Source organism: Anopheles aquasalis, chromosome 2, assembly GCF_943734665.1.
Source record: "Anopheles aquasalis chromosome 2, idAnoAquaMG_Q_19, whole genome shotgun sequence".
Taxonomy (NCBI): Eukaryota; Metazoa; Arthropoda; class Insecta; order Diptera; family Culicidae; genus Anopheles; species Anopheles aquasalis.
Window position 1 is genome coordinate 46,187,501 of NC_064877.1, and position 17,500 is coordinate 46,205,000.

The 17,500-nt window shown below is 49.8% G+C and overlaps 1 non-coding gene and 1 pseudogene across 1 annotated transcript; both read right to left on the bottom strand.

Annotated features, from left to right (window-relative positions):
- Positions 1-8,235, bottom strand: part of LOC126575106 (serine protease Hayan-like) — a 13,707-nt pseudogene extending 5,472 nt beyond the window's left edge.
- A 3,116-nt stretch (positions 8,236-11,351) lies between these two features.
- On the bottom strand, positions 11,352-11,433 carry Trnal-aag (transfer RNA leucine (anticodon AAG)). Its single transcript has one exon. It is a non-coding gene; the product is annotated as a tRNA-Leu (tRNA).
- Between the last annotated feature and the right edge of the window lie 6,067 nt (positions 11,434-17,500).

Below are 17,500 nucleotides of genomic sequence, written 5' to 3' on the forward strand. Positions count from 1 at the left end.
AGGACGAGAACGGGGACGAGGACGAGTTGCGACCATATCCGTTGGAAATGCTTTCGGTTCGGACCAACCCAGGAGAATACCTCTCCTCGCCTCGGCCCGGGAAGTAAAACAATGAAATGCTTTTAGCTGAACCGAAAGTTCAAGCGATGCCCAGCGATGCCTTGCGCTTTTCCGTGACAGTGACGATACAATAGACGCCTGTTAGCAGCAATCATCTCGATGGGGTTTTTGACTCCTTTCACTGCCACGGACCCAGCCAGATCGGTCCGGGCTCGGTTCTGCTATCGTCGGAAAACGGAAAACTATTTTGCTCGACGAGCTGCCATTGGCATTGGGACCCACTGGTTGGCCATTGCTCGTCCCACTAGCGGGGCGCGGCGACTGGATTGGTTGCGTTCAAACTGTGATAATCCTTTTGCTGGACCAAATTAACGAAAACCGGCGAGCGAGCTAATTAGCCTGATTGTTGGTTGGCGGGATAATCTCAAGAAATACCTCCTCCGAATGGTGTTGGCCAGTTGGAAGCGAAGCGAGAATTCATACCGCGCGAGGTGAGCTTTCACATCGCTTTCATAATTTCTTTTCAACCTTAGTTATGACCGGTGAGTGAACGTTTTCATTTGGTGAAGGTTCGTTATCATGTTGGACCTAATTCACGATTCTAAGGAACATGAGAGCAATTAGGTTCTTCGGCAGCGGTAGAAACTCTTTCTGGTGCTACCTTTATCAAGAGTTTTACAAGAAGAAACGAGGATTTTACTTTTACGAAGAATGTAATACCAATGGATTGCGTAGGCAATTCATCATAAATTCTATACTGAACGCTTCATGTTTTGACTATTCCCCGGATTCATAAAATGTGACGGTACTTGGGAATTCATCATTGTTTCTGTTGTTGTTTGGGAATTCATCATTGTTTGAGTCTCATCATTGTTTCTATTACTTTTGTTATTTGGATATCGTCCACATGATGGACACATTTTTATGGATTTAAGACCCTGTAAAATAAACCCTCTTATTTCTACGATTAACATTACCAAAGCACCGTGATTTCATGGTAGTTCAGGGCCGCATTCTGCACTGAAGAAAAAAAGCACCGGTAAAGGTTGAAATGTTGATTAAGTTTGAAATGGGCTTCGGTATTTTCAGGCCAAAAACAGGCCCTTTTTTGACGATTTTTTGTGACGTGACCATTAAACTTAATATTTTGAAACAAATGGCATATTAATCTACAACTTTAAAATAATATTTAGTATTGTTTTGAGGAACATTCATAGAAAAATTAATCCGTGGCATCAATTATTGGTAGGTGTGTCGTCGAAAAGGTACTTTTTGCGGTGCCTACGTATCCTTTTTGCAATTTTTAAATGAAAAACAAGTTTTATATAATTTTTTAAAAAAAGTATCAACACTTTCAATGAAATCTAGACGGGGCTACCTGGCAAAGGGTGTATAGATTATGTGTCAAAAATTTCAAATTAATCGGACCAGTAGTTTTTACGCTGCGATGGGCACCGACTTTAAAAACATTTTTTTTGGTTTTGGGAAACGCTCTTCAAAGTAGCGAGCTGCATGGAGTCTTGTATGAATTCTTCAATTGATCCAAAATTTTTATATAATACTCTTGAAAGGATCAGCATTCAAGGAAAAATGTTAAAAATATGTGTCACAAAACAAAATTAAAAACCGAAGCCCCCCTTAAGACGATAAAGGAACAAGGCAAAGCAAATTTTAAGTACTCCTTAAACAAAAACGAGTCAACAACAGACAGATCGAGTCAACAACAGACGAGTCAACATTAAACAGATTGTAGGAGCAACATTCACGAATTGCTGCTTAGAATACAGGAAATAAAAGCATTATAGCGTCGAACACAAATTTATAGACGATTGTGAATGAATACAGTTTGGTTATCTGGTTTTCTTCTTTTTAATTTTTCTTGTGATTAGTTAAATATTTGAACCAACCATTCGTCAAAACACAAACTTGATAACCAGTTACGTTACATTCTTGATAAACTTAATTAAAAACTGATTAAACACAATTTAGAAATTGTTGATGACCAAAGCCTCGAAGACCAAAGACCAAAGTGCTCTATTCCAACAGAAAGTATTGAAAACAGAAGATGCAGAAGAAAAGTATGAAGATGGATAAAATTTTGGCTAAGCAAAATAATAATCGCCGAATCTGCTGATGTTCGATTGCAATGTGTTTGTTTTGCCAGCATGTTCAAACAACCCCTTTCGAGGTCACAAGATGGTTCACAAAAGGATGCTCCTTCGTTGCATTCCCTGGCGCCAGCCGACGCCATCGACCCCCAATCGGTCGGTGCACCTGTGTCAAGGACACATTTCCGCAGTTTTTCTTTCCCATCTGCTCCAACCCAAAGCCCGCACCCGGCCTATCGCATTCTCATTGTGCCCCGCGAACGCCAATCATTCCTCCGCGATGCGACAACGCTGCTACCTTCTGCCGGTTGCATCGACTGCTGCATTGGCCACACCACGAGCACGAAGCCAGAGATAATTCCCATTCCCGTGGTGGCTTTGCACCTTGCAGCGCCAAGTAATGTACGCGTCCCGGGCGAACGTGAACGTGCGGGAAATGAAAAATGGAGCCACATGATGAGGAAAAGCTTTGTTGAATTTTAACCCGAGCGCAGATTTTTCCTCCACATTTTCCGTGCCTGAACTCTCGGTTCCGTCCGTTGGCTGCTGCTGCTACTGCTGCTGGCACACACATTCCTCGATTCTTTGGCCAGGAACGTGAACAATTTGAAGAATGTCATCTGGAACCGCCACCGAAGTTCCACCCGCACCAATGTGACAGTGCTGGGGGTGTCCTTGCGGAGGAATAAATTTCCGTAAATCATTCTTGCGCATCGTGGCCACCAGTGAGAGTGCGTTTGTGCGTGCCACTCGGTCTCGGTCATGTCAAGAAGCCTCCCCTCCCCCCTTCCAGCCCTCGGACTTCCCCTGAGCAGGAGGATCGCCCCGGGGACTTGGGCTTTTTCAGTTCATTCCAGGGAAATGAAGTCCCCGCCGCGGGGCTCGCTCAAGTTAAACTTGGCATGATTTGTGACGTTTGTCGTTTGTGGCAGCCGTTCAATAGGTAAAAGGCAGGGCATCCAGCCCCTGTCGGAGTCCCTGCCGACTCTCCCGGGAGCAGCTGTGAGAAAAAACGCGAAAAAAGTGAGAGGAAAAACCGCCACCACTAACGCCGTTGAACATCTGAGACCGGATCGCGCTGGATGATGGATTCCTAGAAGAAGTCCTAGAGGGCGTGAGTGATTGTGTTTTCACAATGTATGTGTCTCTGTGTGTGTGGGGGTGTTTTTTGCCTTTCCGTCTGCCCATTTTCCATCCTCAGCATCCCCAACAGTCGTCGTCGTCGTCGTCGTCGTCACTTACTTCTTACAAGTTCTTTCGCTGAGGCTTTCCCAGGACACAACACACTCCGCTCCGCTCCCGCGGTACGGATGATGAAAATGATAATTTACCCGTGAAGATACATCTGACGATATGTCATCGACAGATTCGTTGACGAGGCACTCCCAGTGACGACGACGACGACGACGACGAAGAGTCGACCGGGAAATGGCGGCCTGGGCTGGAGTGTAGACCATCGTGCCGCCCACCGAACCGATGTCTATTTGCATACAATTTGCAATTTATCTCCCGCATGTCACCCGATACACCCTCTCCTCAATCACCCCTCTGGCCAGGTGATGCGCGAACGAACGAAGGACGACGACGACGACGACGACGACGAACTGCCAATCCTTAAGCGTCGTCGTTCCAGCGATGGGTGTCTATCGAAGGCGGCTGTGAAGTGCTAGTGTGTTGTGAGCGAAAGGGAAATCGGGCCCCTTCGGCCGCCTGGGGGATGTTTTGGGCTTTGTTCCGCGCACCGAGAGAGAGACTGGCTGGCTGGCTGGCTGGTGTGTCGCTCGCTCGCGTCATGGTACGCGATAATCTGACAAATTGAAAATCGGTCGCTCGTTTGGTTCGTGGCATGAGGATCCCCCATCGGAGCCAGGCATTTTTTTTCGGGCGAGCCCTTTTTTCCGGGCGGGGAAAACTTAATTGTGGAAATTCTCATCAAACTTCGACACCGCGCCGCGCCGCAGATTGATTGAAAAGACTGTCCCGTCTCGGGGTCGCACCGGGGGACGTTGCGACGTCAGCGATAAAGTTCCCATAGGCCCCCCCAACGGGGGGGGGGGGGGGGGGGGGTTAAAGCACGCGGTTTTGCGAGCAACGATCTCTTCGGTTTTGTTGTTTGCCATGTGGCCGATGCTGCTGCTCGTTTGAAATTCAAATCAAGCGGCGACGAGACATTCGAGAACCGAATTTAAATACTCGCACAATCCAGATCGGGGTGAATGCATCCGGGGGAAGTGTCGCTTAAGTCTACAGTGTCTTACGTTACAGGATAATCTTTTCGACAAGCAGCAGCAGCAGCAGCAGCAAACGATAAGAATGGCAATGGTGGTGATGACCAAAAACCCTTTCTCTGTCGTGAAAGTCAATAGATAAACACATCTTCCAGCTGTGTTACCAGCTGCTGGTGGTAGCAGAAGCAGAAGAAAACTCGTCCATCTCTTCCATTGTCGAAGCTCCCGTAATCTTTTGATTCAATTTATTTGCTCTGCTTCTTGCAGGACTCAGTTCTGGGAAACAGGACACACTCAGCAGACTGACTGGGACTTGTGCTGGGACTTGGTCTTGGCCAGTGTTGCTGGCTGCGATTGAAACAACTCCTCCGGGGAGGACGGCGCCTGGCCACACAACTTTGGTTCTGTTTCTCGTTCACGACAAACTTCGACATTACAGCCGGCAGCCAGCTGTGTCGACCGGCATCGGCACATATGCTGGGCTGGTCAACACTCTCTGGTGCGGTGGTGGCGCTTTTTGTGGTTTTTGTACCACGGAGCAGCAGAGACCAGAGGTTTCCTTCCAGGCACCTCGAGTGAAAGCGACGATACTTAGAGGGTGGAGAGCGTAAATCAGGGCCAAATGAAGTTTTCGATTGTTTCCTCCGCACTCGGAAGTCGAAACCGTAACCAACCGAGTGTCTCAGCTGGCATCGGACCTCTCGGTGGCCGTTAAGAGGCTTACAGGCCGACCGAGTTCGACCGAGATGTGGCGTTCGATTGCGTTTCACTTTGGCGGAAGCGGTGGTTTGTTGGGTGATGGGAAGGTGTCAAAACCACGATGGGCCAGTAATTCAGACACTGCCACCCGGCCCTGGCCATTCAAATACTTCTTTTCTGTTAATTATTCATGGTCGATGAAATGTACACCAGATCGCCGACCAACGAGACTCCGCCGGTCTTCGGGCATAACTTCAGAAAACCACAAATCCTAGACCGATGGCGACGGTCACCGAGGAGGGGGGTGATAATGCTATTAATGGGATGGATGGTGAGATGCAAATTAGACACGCTCGTTACATCACGCCGGGCGGTTGCCGTAGTTCGCTGACGGGAGGTATAATTTATGTATTTTCGTTTGTACTTCGTCAAGTTGTTTGTGGACCGTACGGTCCTGCTGGAAGACACAACTTCTCAAAATATAGTCCCTGGAATTGGACCTGGAACTCAGGTATTCCCAGGATCCTTATGCTAATGTCTGGCAGGTAGCAGAAGGACAAGAACCATCACCACTTGCAGCTCCCACAGAAATGAAACAGAATGTCTGTGCCAACAAGGGGTGGTGGCAAGTAGAATGGAAGTTCAGTTCCCTACCCCCCCCCAAAAAAAATCACCCAAAAAACCGTCCAGTCTCTTCATCTTTGACACCTCAGCTCAACGACTGTCGGATCACCGTCTAATTGAGCGGAAAACCGGTAATTGTCCGGTGTTCGTTTGCGTAATCGGGATCCGGGAAATACGCTGTGGTGGAGGTGGATGGATGGCCAACTCCCGTAGATGAAGGATGTCATCAAACTCATCACACATACACATGGAGACACACATACACCCGGTGTGGCGTCAAGCAAATCAAGCAATCATCGCTTAATTTCTCCATTCAATCGCACAATTTCCTCGCACGACGACAGAGGGCGATCGATGCTGCCGGTGATGGTCGCGCCGAAAACACCGAGAAGTGGACGTTCCTCGATACGGTCATGGCCACACAGAAAGACGGTGAAGCACCCAGGGGGACAAGGCCAGGGACCAGGGGTGGTGGCTGAGGGATAAAAACGAGAACAAAACGAGGCGAACTCTCTCTCTCTCTCTCCCTGGGGAGTATCAGAGATCCGATCCACCGATGCTTTCCCTCGAATTCGACGCAAAGATGGAAGTAGGCTAGTGGCACCGGCCCCCTCCCTCCTCTTCCTCCAGGGCCTCCAGGGCACAAACACATACATCCATCCATCCCGGTTGATTCCTTTAACGACTTTCCCATTTTCCAATCGATTTGCTGGCTGCTGCTAGCTCCGAATGCCTGCCACCTGTCTCGCACTGTACCGGGCACACCCGGAGGCTCCCCTTCTCCTCCTGTCGTTCGCTCAGTGGGCATTCGAACGCCATGGAGTGGCGAGACGAGAGTGTGATGATAGCAAGCGAACCAGAGGCGAAAAGGAGAAATTCTTTTATCTCTCCACAAGGCGAGGCTCCAAGGCTTTCCACAGGAACGGAAACGATGGGAGAGAAGAAAAAAAAAACCAGAAACGCCAAGGAAGGAATGTTGGACAGAAGGAAGAAAAAAAAACACCCGAAAATAGCGCGAACAAAGGGCGGTACTCTGGCCGGCAAGCAGGCGGTAAATTATCCGAGACTCACTCCCCCCTTCCTTCCCATTCCTTTCTCTCTCTCTTTGGCTGTTGTTTCTCATTTTCCAACCCATTCTTCTGTGTCACCCCCGAGGGCAGTGGCGCCTCAGAACCTCCTCCAGCAGCAGCAGCAGCAGCAGCAGCAGCAGGAACAGTATGTGTCGACGGCGGATCCTCAAACGGTCCTGATGAGGACACGGATTCCGCAAAGGGAAGGGGCAGGAGGTGATGGTAACATTCCTAGAAGGCAGTGGCAGGCCACCAGTTCGCTTTCACACATTCACACGTTCACTCTACGAAGCGCAAAGAAAGTGCTTCCTTTATCGATATTGACAGTCAGTCGTCCGGTAGTGGACGAAAGAAAGAGGCACGAAAGGGGGGGGTGGGCAACCGAAAAGAACAAAAACAACCAACCCCTCAACACACACAGGGCCACACACTAGTACACATCTTATCTGAGCTTTGAAAGCGAGGAATTGCTCGATTTGCACAACCGAAAACGGAACAGAATGGAACCAGAACCGCGGCTTGGAATTGAAACGGATGTGTCGAACCGGTTGTGGATGGCTTTGTCTTGAGTTTCCAGCGCGGGGGACCAGGAAAGGACTCCGGCGGGGTGCTAGGAAGGTTTTTCTTTTGCTTTCACCACGCCGAAGGCGATTTTTGTGGTTTCGGGCCAATTGTACAATCAGAACCACCAGGGAGCTAGGGGAACAGCAAGGAGGTAAGCCGTTTCGGTTCTTATCCACGTCCTCTGCCTCTTATCGGCCACGGATTCAACTGCAGCAGCAGCACCAGTAGCAACTGCAAAAAAGCGAGATTCGTTTAGACTCTCTCTCTCTCGCTGGATGTCTCGCTTTGAAGAAAGGATCCCTTTGGATGGAATGGATAGGAATCGGCTGGCTTACTGATACCCTCCCATTCCGGTAGTGGCTCACGGCGAGCTAACGAGTGCAACCCAACTAGCTGGCTGCTCCAGAAGGAGAAGTAGAAGAAGAAGGTCAGTGAAGAGTCGCTTTTCCACCCGAAAGTAGCAAACGAGTGCGAAGCAGCAACATAAATCAGGCGTCCGGTGAGCGTTAAGTTGTACGCTTGTTTTCGGTGCTTAACCCATGCTCCACACAGAGCAACAGAGAGACAGAAGGGGTGCGAGAGATGTAAATTATAAGCAGAAAATTATATGCTCAAATCAACGCCAAAATGGCTACAGAAGTGCTCGGTGCTTTTCTCGCCGCTTCTTGAACGCCAAGCACGGCGCGGCGACAAGGCGACTTTCGGATGGAGACGACGACTCACAGTCCTCGGCTGGCTGGCTGGCTGGCTGGCTGGCACTAGCGTTCGGTGTAATTATGTAAATGATGCGCACCACACATGTTCACACCACCAACCGAGTGGTGTGCGATCTTCGCTCTGCTTCAACACCTTCTGCTGCTGCTGCTGCTCCACAGACTCCATGAGCCATCAGGCCACTAACAGGAGGCAGTGGCGTCACTCTAGTGCCACTAGGCGCCACCATGGCGTTGAAGGAGCACACAAGATAATCTACCCGAGGTGCACTTTTTTATAAAAAGCCTTCCATCGCCCGACGTTTGACTTTTTCGCCGTGTAACGCGCCGCTAATGGGTTGCTATCCGTCGCACCATGAATCTAACCGTGGTCCTGGTTGGGCGGATGTCGACCTGTCCTATTTGTGTGTGCTTTTGCTCGGTTCCTGGTGCCCTACAGCACACACAAAGGGTTGTGTTTTGTGAATTTGTACGAACAACAACATTTATGCTGCTTGTTTTTCCACCGCGCTGCATCAGCACAAGCTGATCATCAGTCGCGCCCGAGCGCAAACCTCGTAGTAAATTATGTAGTGGACCAGTGTCATTAATCTTTGCCCGTAGTACCCGTAGTTCTGTTTGCAAGGGACGGTGGAGGAGGGAGGGCTAGTAGGGCACCCTTTTGAAGACTGCACTGATTTGCATTATTTACGCAAACAGCCTACATGCGCTACCTCCCTTGGCCGCCACCGCTAAATACATATCACAGTCGTAGTGTAGAGTGGAGGCGTAAAAATATGCACTACGCTCAATTTAACACCCTTGGGTCACCCACCACCCCCAGCACCAGCACCACCAGTAGTGACTAAAAATGCAAAGTGACCTCCATGGGAATGCCCGGTGAAAGAACTTGACGTTGGGGGAAAAACACAAACTGCGGATTGGTGATGCAGAGAGAGAGAGCGCGAAAAAAGTGCCGGAAAAACGATACGATAATAATGGTGGATTATATGAATGCAAGCGTTTTGTTTGGCCAATCTATGCCTCATCAGGTAGCATTTGAACTGTTAAATGTGATACACAACTCCGCCCCCCCCCCCCCCCCCCCCCTGGGGATGATGTAAAGTTCGGAACCCACACTTTGCACTTTAATATGGCCGCCATTTGCAATTATTAAATTGCGTCATCACACTCAACGAGATACTCGCTCTAGTAGCCACCGCCACCGTTTGACAGCCGTGACAGTTTGGTTTCACCGGCGATGTTGACGTTTCAAATCAACTGTCACGGGGCTTCGCACTTCCGGATACTAAAGGCGTCCATTTTATGCTTTCAGCAAACCAAACAAATTAGCATATACTCCATTCGCACTACGCCAAAAGCCAATCTGTCCGCGCAATTGGATGTGGAGCGTCAGCTTGGTGGTGGGGCCCAGGAATAATCCATTTTGCTGCAACGTCACCAACGCCAAGCAAACGTGGCACAAGGACCAGGCACAACAAAAAAAAAGAGGGCCCCTTAACCATCGCTGGCGTGCGCTTGTGTCAAACGGAACCCCTTGGTGTGGTGTTCGCCCCACCAAGAAAAAAAACAACGGAAAGAATGGCAGACTCTGGGGCGAATAACGATCGAAAAGCTGACAAACGCCGACCATCCAGGCGTGTAATAGCGATAGTACCGGGTTGGTTCGTTTTGCTTCATTTTCATCTGCGGCCTCTAATGGTGTTACGGCGGCCGGCTCTTCGGCGACGTTTTGTGTCGTGTGCCATCGCACCGGGGGTTTTCGTTTGCCAGGACACCCTGGCCCCCGGGGGGGGAGTTCCCTTAGGGAGCTTAAACGTTAGCAGCGGCCTGCGATGGCGATGCACAGTGACGTTCTCATAAGAGATAAAGTTTAATATTATGTTATGTGCTTGTTTCCGCGTTTTCTCGCTGTTTTCACTTTGCAACGGAACAACTTTCCTCTCGCGTGGCCTGGTGGTGCGCGTTGCTTTTTGCTGCTTGTCTTGCCCTGTCTACCACATCACGCAAAGCGTCGGCGGTGCATGGTTTCTCCGCGCGCGCCACTCCGGCATCACTCAGCCTCGGGTTTTTTGGGAGGGGTGGCAGGCTATCCTGTCCCACGCTCCGGAGGATTTGGACGTGGTGTTTGCGGGCGGATATTTTAGAGTTTTCTCGGTATGCCAAGTTTACCACCGCTCCCAACCCAACGGTGTTTTCGTGCATTCTTTCGTTCTTCGTGGCTGGCACCCAAGAGACCGAAGAGAAAGAGTCAGGACGAACCGATCAGGTCGTCAAGTCGAGTGCAGCTTTAAGCTTGTTGTATTTCTTTCTCCGCAGTTCCAGCGCGGCTCTTCTTCGCCTTCAGCCAACTTATCCGTCGGCGAGAAGGTTGAACTCCGGGGACGCCGTTGAGCTGAGCGGATCGTAAGCTGCTTGAAACTGTCCGGGTTTGGATAGCGGAACATCGCGGTACTCGCGACACCCGTGCACAAACTGCTATCGACAGGGCGAAGACAAAAGGGTGGCAGATTAAGGATTACATGTTTTGACACATTTTTGTGTCAATTATTGGGAAAAGTTGTTGGGTTGCAGTAGCATGGCGGTGCAAGGGCCCTCGGTGTCATTTTGGACGGATTCGAGGAAAATGGTTACTGTTTTAGAAGAATGTTTTGGTAAAAGGATGATGATTTGAAGAACTGATAAGAATTTCATGGAAAGATTTAAAAAAAAGTAAGCCACGGCAGAAAATCTGCTACAATATGAGTGCTCACGAGCGCTGGTCAAGGGGATTAAAGACATCTTGAGGATTTCCCGTGCAACTAGTCCCTCTCCTAGGAGTGATCGCTTGCAACCTTGTCATAGTAGACTAAATATTACAGTTCTATCTCTGTCGCTTTCTTGCCCTGGGGGTATTGCCATGGTATAATCTCCCACCTGAATAGCTCTGCTACGGAAGACAGAGCACAATAGCGTTGCAATGTTTCAGTGCGTTGCTCGAGGAGAGCAGATTTATGATTTAAGATCCCCAGGCAGTGGATGAAATTCAGTCAGATTTGAGTGTTCCAACGATAGTCTGTTAGTGTATGGGGGGATTAGAATTATCTATTCGATCATAGTCTGTCGGTCTATTGAGTCATCCTTGTTATAGTTTCGACTAAAGAGTTTTTCTCATTTGTTGCAAACTTAATTCTCACTCAGATCATCGCAAGAAAGAGTTGCGTATCTCTTGATTGTTTGTACAGTTTCCTCGAGGGCTATTGTAGCATTTTGCCTACGTTCTGCAAAAAATACAGCCGTTTTCTCTGGCAGCGGTGGGATTCGAACCCACGCCTCCGAGGAGACTGGTGCCTTAAACCAGCGCCTTAGACCGCTCGGCCACGCTACCTGTTATTAATGGATTTTAGTGTCAAAAATACTAAATTACTCTGAGTTCTTAGGGAAAATCTAGAATGATTTAACGTTAAATTTCTCTTATTGAAAGCATTTTGATGAGTAAAATAGCTTGATTGCTATGCTTTGCTTCAACAAGCGCGCTACTAACGATTGTTGACAAAAGATAGCAACAGACTTAGTGAAAACTGTCTAACAGTGTTACCGCATTGCAGATAATGTGTACAAAATTTCAAGAAATTTTGCGTAATTATTGGAAAGCTTAGAAATTCAAATTATAAAGGGATTCGTTATATGGATACATTATTTTCGAACTTTTCAAGCACAAAGCAATCCTTTCAAATTTTACAAAATCAACGAATCTAAAAACAGATTACTTTCAATGGCAACATTTACTTTACACTTTTGGTTGCTGGTCTTCCTGTAGGAACATATTTGGTCCAAATTTGTATCCCATAAATCATCATTTGCGTTTGTTTTGTTTAAGAATCCTACAGAAAAGGATATCCAGACACTCTTTTCAGGACATTCATTATACTTTCAACACTCATGTGGCACAAGTACGTGGAAGCGTTACAATACCAAAGAGTGGGAAGTGACACACAGTACCGTGCACCCTCACGTCGTCGTCCGCATCGTTGTGCCACAAGCGCCAGCGAATCTCTTGTCGTTTTGTCGTCTAGCAGGGCAAAGAGCGAGCTTGAGTCTAGACAACCTGCTGCTGCTGCTGCTGCTGCTGCTGCTTCTACTGTTCGCGTTCTGAAGCGCGCGCGAACCGTACGCTGCTCATCAAAGTTGTATTCTCCCTCCATCTCCCTCCCTTATGCTGTAATGCTCGCTGCACAGGAGCCACTTGGCCTATGCTCCAGACGCACACATACTCGGGACCTTCCTCCCGTCCCGCGCGCGCGCACAGTGCGCTCATAATGAGTGCCAAGCGCTTGGGGTAGCCGGGAAGAAGATGACGGAAATCTCTCTTTTTAGAACCGGGAATGATTTATCTTCCCACCCATGTCGACCCATGTCGCCCCACCGCCGGAGACGGGGACAAAGGGTGTTGGCAAAGATGAATGTCGTCACCGTCGGCACGTTCTACCGAGTGGTGGTGGTGGTGCTCCCATTGGATGCTCCCGACAAGCCATCAGATTGATGGCAAACGCTTTAAGTGTCGCAAATGGAGAAAACGCGATTGCTTTCACGTGCACCACGTGTGTGGTGTGCCCGTGGCCGCGCAGTGTGTCTCTGTGTGCGTGTTTAATGTAGGCAAATAGGTAACACACAGCCGCACCTCGTGCCGAGCCGGTGTTTGACGTGGCCAACGCGTGCCACGTTCTGCGTAGGATGCAACATGCCGTTCGTTGAGAGGACAACACATGCCAACACTCCGCCGGTCCAGACCAGAGCCAGGGCCATGGCGGTTCGTTGCGTTGATGGGGCTCCTTCCTGGTAGGACGGTCCCTCGGAACCCTCGACAAACGTTCAAACATCACTCAGACCGTCGGCTCGATTGTGCGTGAAGAGCGCACACACCTTGAGCCCTTTTCGCTAGACTCACGCTTACATTCTGTCACCACCTGTCCTTTTATTTTTTGGGGTAGGTTAAGGAGATCTCTCAAAAAGACGTGATCAATTCATCGAGAAAAGGGCGAATTGGAAATCATCTTCCGACGTGGCCTACCAAGATCGTTTTCTTTCCCGAAGAGTTCCGAAGAAACGATGCCAACGTTTGTGGCCTTCGACGTCTTAATGGCCATGCGCCAGCAGCACCGGGATGCCGCTGCAGGCCCTGCAGAGACAATGAATTATGGACCCTCCGGGGCCCTGGGAGGCGACGGCCATGAGACCATCGGCATTTTGGGAGCTCGTTACTGTCGTCCTTGCAGCAGAAGCAGCAACCCCCGGATGGTGTCGTTAAGCCGGATCAAGCTTGTCATTATTGCTTTAATCCATGGTGACAAATTGTAAGCACCCAGCCACCCAGCCACCCAGTTCCCAGTAGATCCTCCTTCCCTCTCTCTTCATCATCAGCAGCAGCAGCAGCCCTCGTCGTCATCGTCGTCGAGTCAGTCACATCGAGCGGGAACAGCGTCCTACCTGCCTATAAGCTGGGCCCTTCGTTACGTTTTATGTTGAAATTACATTTCTCCTCGTCCTCGGGTCTCTCCTTCGAATCCGCATCCTGTCACCATTCGAGGTGGTTCCGAGGCAAAACAATCGCATTTGCGTGCCCGTAAACACACCGAAAATGGCTCCGGTACGTGGCATCGGCCGGACCGGACTGGTGTTCGCTTTCGCTCCGGCTTCCGTGGCATGGTGGCCAATTGCCGGCCGGCCGGTCGGCCGTTCGGTGTCGGATCGGATCAGCTCCCCGATGCCGGGCGTGGTGGCCTCGAAGTGGTCCACGGTAGCGTTTTGATGCATTGAAGGCAATTCCATTTTATTGAGCTTAACCGCTCGCCCAACGTCCTGCGGCATCACCACGTCCCTTTTAGCCACTCATCGGCCACCACTGCCAGCGTGACCTCCTTCCGCCACACCGGTCAAGCGGCTGACTGATAGTTTTAGCTCGTAAATTGCGCTTTCCTCACTCAAAGTTTTATGTCCCGGCGTGGCCGCTCTCTCTGTGTGTCGCCATTATAAAGCGAGAGCTGTTCCGGCCACGGTCACTGTCTCTCTCTCACTCTGCGTCCGGATGGCCACTGCGAGCACACAGCTTCCGGGATGGAGGTGCGTAGAACGAAACTTAGTCCGTTCGCAGAGGCACACTCTCTTTCCACTTTCATGGTCCGTTTAACGAGAGTCCAGAATGGTCCACGTGACGCACACAGACACATCGTTGGCCACCACTAGTCGGTCTTGGACTGGTGGTACCCCTTTTTACCGGGGCATTGGAGTTTTCCATTCCAGTGACATAAATTAGAATTGTTCTTCGTGTCCTTTTTGGCAAACGTTCAAAAGGCGATTATTTCACCTCGAAATGAGGTCCCGTTCCCCAAAACCCTTCCCCTCAGACGTGCTGGAATATATTATGCTCGTAATGCATTTATGGGACGAAATTTATTTGCCCCCCTTTCACCCCGTTATTACCCCCTTCTATTAGTGGGGAGCACGCAAAGGCACTTCGCCGCTGCTGCTACTTGGAGTTTGACCAGAATAGCGCGACTCTGATTTACTGAGCCCCGGTGGCCGATATTGTTCTCCCGGCCAAGGCAGTGGTCAAGGCTAAAGGCGGGAGCGGGGGCCACGGAGCACAACCTCGCGACAGTTCGGTTATCTTCGGTCCCATTAATTTGCCTGCCCGCCTTTTGATGCACATCTCTCATTGTCTCACTAAGCACTGTGCTGCTGTCGTACTGTGAAGCTACTTCCGGGCCGAGTAAATTGGGGCTGGCAATTGAAGGGATCGTTTTCAGGTTCAGGGAAAACGAGACGACCACGCGCTGGAACTCCTTTTTACGAGACGAAGACGCCTGCTCGGATGGCTCGTTTTGTAAATTTTACATTTCATCTCCTGTCGCCTGTTAGACCAACTTGCGGTCAAGGCGGTCAAGAAACCTGAAGGGGAGAATTAAATTTTCAAACTTTCCCTACACTTGGCCACGGCCACGACTCTCTCTCTCTCTCTCTCTCTCTCTCTCTCTCTCTCTCTCTCTCTCTCTCTCTCTCTCTCTTTCTCTCTCTTTGGTGGCATCTCTCGGTCCAAGGACGATCCGGGGCCCTCAATTTTGCGTTTCATTTCCTGCGGTTGCGCTCCAGTAAATGGGCCACTGGACTAACCAGCTCTGGCCCGGAAATTCCCGGTATGATGGTTGCCGCTGCGATGACACTGACCAAGCGGTGGTGAGGTGTGAACTTTGTCCCCTTTTCCGAGGGGGAGGGGGGTGAGTGGCCTGATTTAAATTCCAAAACCAAGTAACTTGAAACTACCAAAAAGAGGGCCCGGTGAAGGGTGCTGCTGTGGTAAAGGAACCTCCGAGCCACTCGGAGAAGATCCGAAAGGAAACCAAGATACGATGTACTCCACTTTGCTCCTTCAATTGCTGGATAGATGGATGGATGGAACGTGCCAAAGCTAAAACACCGTACCCACAAACACACATACGGACACATCGTCAAAGTTTGACCACTTCCTGAAGCTGAAGCGGTGAGTGCGAGCACCACACGAGACCCCAAAATGACCAAAAGGGGTAATGAAGTTAACGAAATACTTCTTCTTCCTCCTATTTCTCCTCCTTCCTAATTGGTTTCGAACCTGGCTCCACCTTGCTGGGGAATCGAATCGAACAACATCGCAGTTTGGGCGCCCACGGGAACAACAAAAATAGCGAACCAAACAACAGTCCAACTATCGGAATTCCTCCTCCTCGACTTCGATTCCGAAACAACACGAACTTCCGAGACCGGCTCCGTCCATCCATTCTGTTGCACACAAGGCATTAAGCCAGCCGGCCGGAAGTGAGATGATCCGTTCCGTCGGTTTTGTGTGTGAGGATCCGAGAAAAGAGCAGCGCAAACGATGTGGCCCCAAAGTTTCCATCCTCCATCGCCCCCCCCAATTCACCAACTGGCCATCCTCCCCCCCTTTCCTTTTGTGCTTATGTGTCCTTCGACTGATTTCCTGTGCGGAGAGCGGAAATTGGTTTAGTTTACAGGAAACTTTGGCAGCGAAGCAGGAAGGAAAGTTTACGAATTGAATTGTTTTACACGAAAATGAGGCCCCACTGTGGGGTAGAGGGAGGGATTCCAAGGGAGTTGGCGTATCGCTTTGTGGTGGACGGAACTCCAACGACCAGTGGCGAGCGAATGTCGGGGTTTTGTTTGTATTCGGACCAGCGCATGCTGCAAGACGGACAAGCGCCGGTCCATCGTCTGCGTCGTCTGGTGTATGATGAGCGCCTGTTGGGTCGGGAAGTCCGGGAGTGATTTGTAAAGTTTTCGGTATTCTGCTCTCCCAAGCTCTCGGTGGATTCCTTGCGGCCATCACGCGCTGCTGCTGCTGCTGCTGATGAGGCTGAGGTCAGGAAGGATGCCGCCGATGGCATTGTGAGCGTTGCTTCGAATGGGGACCCAGAAACCGCATAACGTTCCGGTCGTTGGGCAAACCTTCGTCCGCAGATGCTATTCCCTTCTTCAAGCGCGAGTAGCGCATCGATCGATGCCATTTCCACCGGTTGCACACACCGGTGGATACTGCTTTCATTAGGAGTGTGATATTTTAATAGTTTTCCGACATCTATTAGTAGCTCAAAGGTGCCCCCCGAAACCATTCACCGGATTGCTTGATGTGTGATGAAGACCATTAAATGGTGGACAGCGTAAAGCAGAGAAGCTGGAGATAAAGTAAAGTTTTGAGGACATGAGAACTTTTGACGTCCCGAAAAAAGTTCCCTTTTGTTACGGACCCAGAAACCAACAGATTCTCGAAACAAAAAACGAAGCAAAAAAAAACAGAAAGCAAATCAAACAGCAAAGCACAAGCGGCAGCAACAGCAGCATCAGCTCGGTCGTATATCCTCGCCGGAAACGAATTCTTTCGAAGCTCCAAACACAAAAGATGAACATTTCTTCGATTGCAAAGTTGCCTTTTGGCAGCGGTGCCTCTCGGTGCGGAGAAAACTTCGCGATCAGCAAGTACTCCCTATAGCTCTCTGTGTGCCTTGGAACGTTCGTTTAGCATTCGTTTGTTGCTGCTCCAGTCACACCAGTACCGAAGACATTGCTACTTTATCACTCGCCCACGCTCGATTACCTCGCAATTTATGCGAACAAATCGTATGCGAAGTGAATTTCCGCCAGACGAATCTTTCCGCGTAGCCCAGCGGCACCGAACCGGTGGCACCGGCACCGAAAACAGCAGCACCAGCACCAGCTCTCGGGGATTTTCCAGAGTTTTTCCCAAGAATCGCCAAATGTTAGCTGAGCCGGAAACCATTGCAACGACACAAGTGACGGTTCCGCAAGCCAAAGAAAAAGACGACGGCAGGAAAAAAGGAAGAGAGGAATAAAAAAAGAGGCAGAAAACGCGACGTTTGGCAAAGGCAAAAATCGACTCCATTGTAACC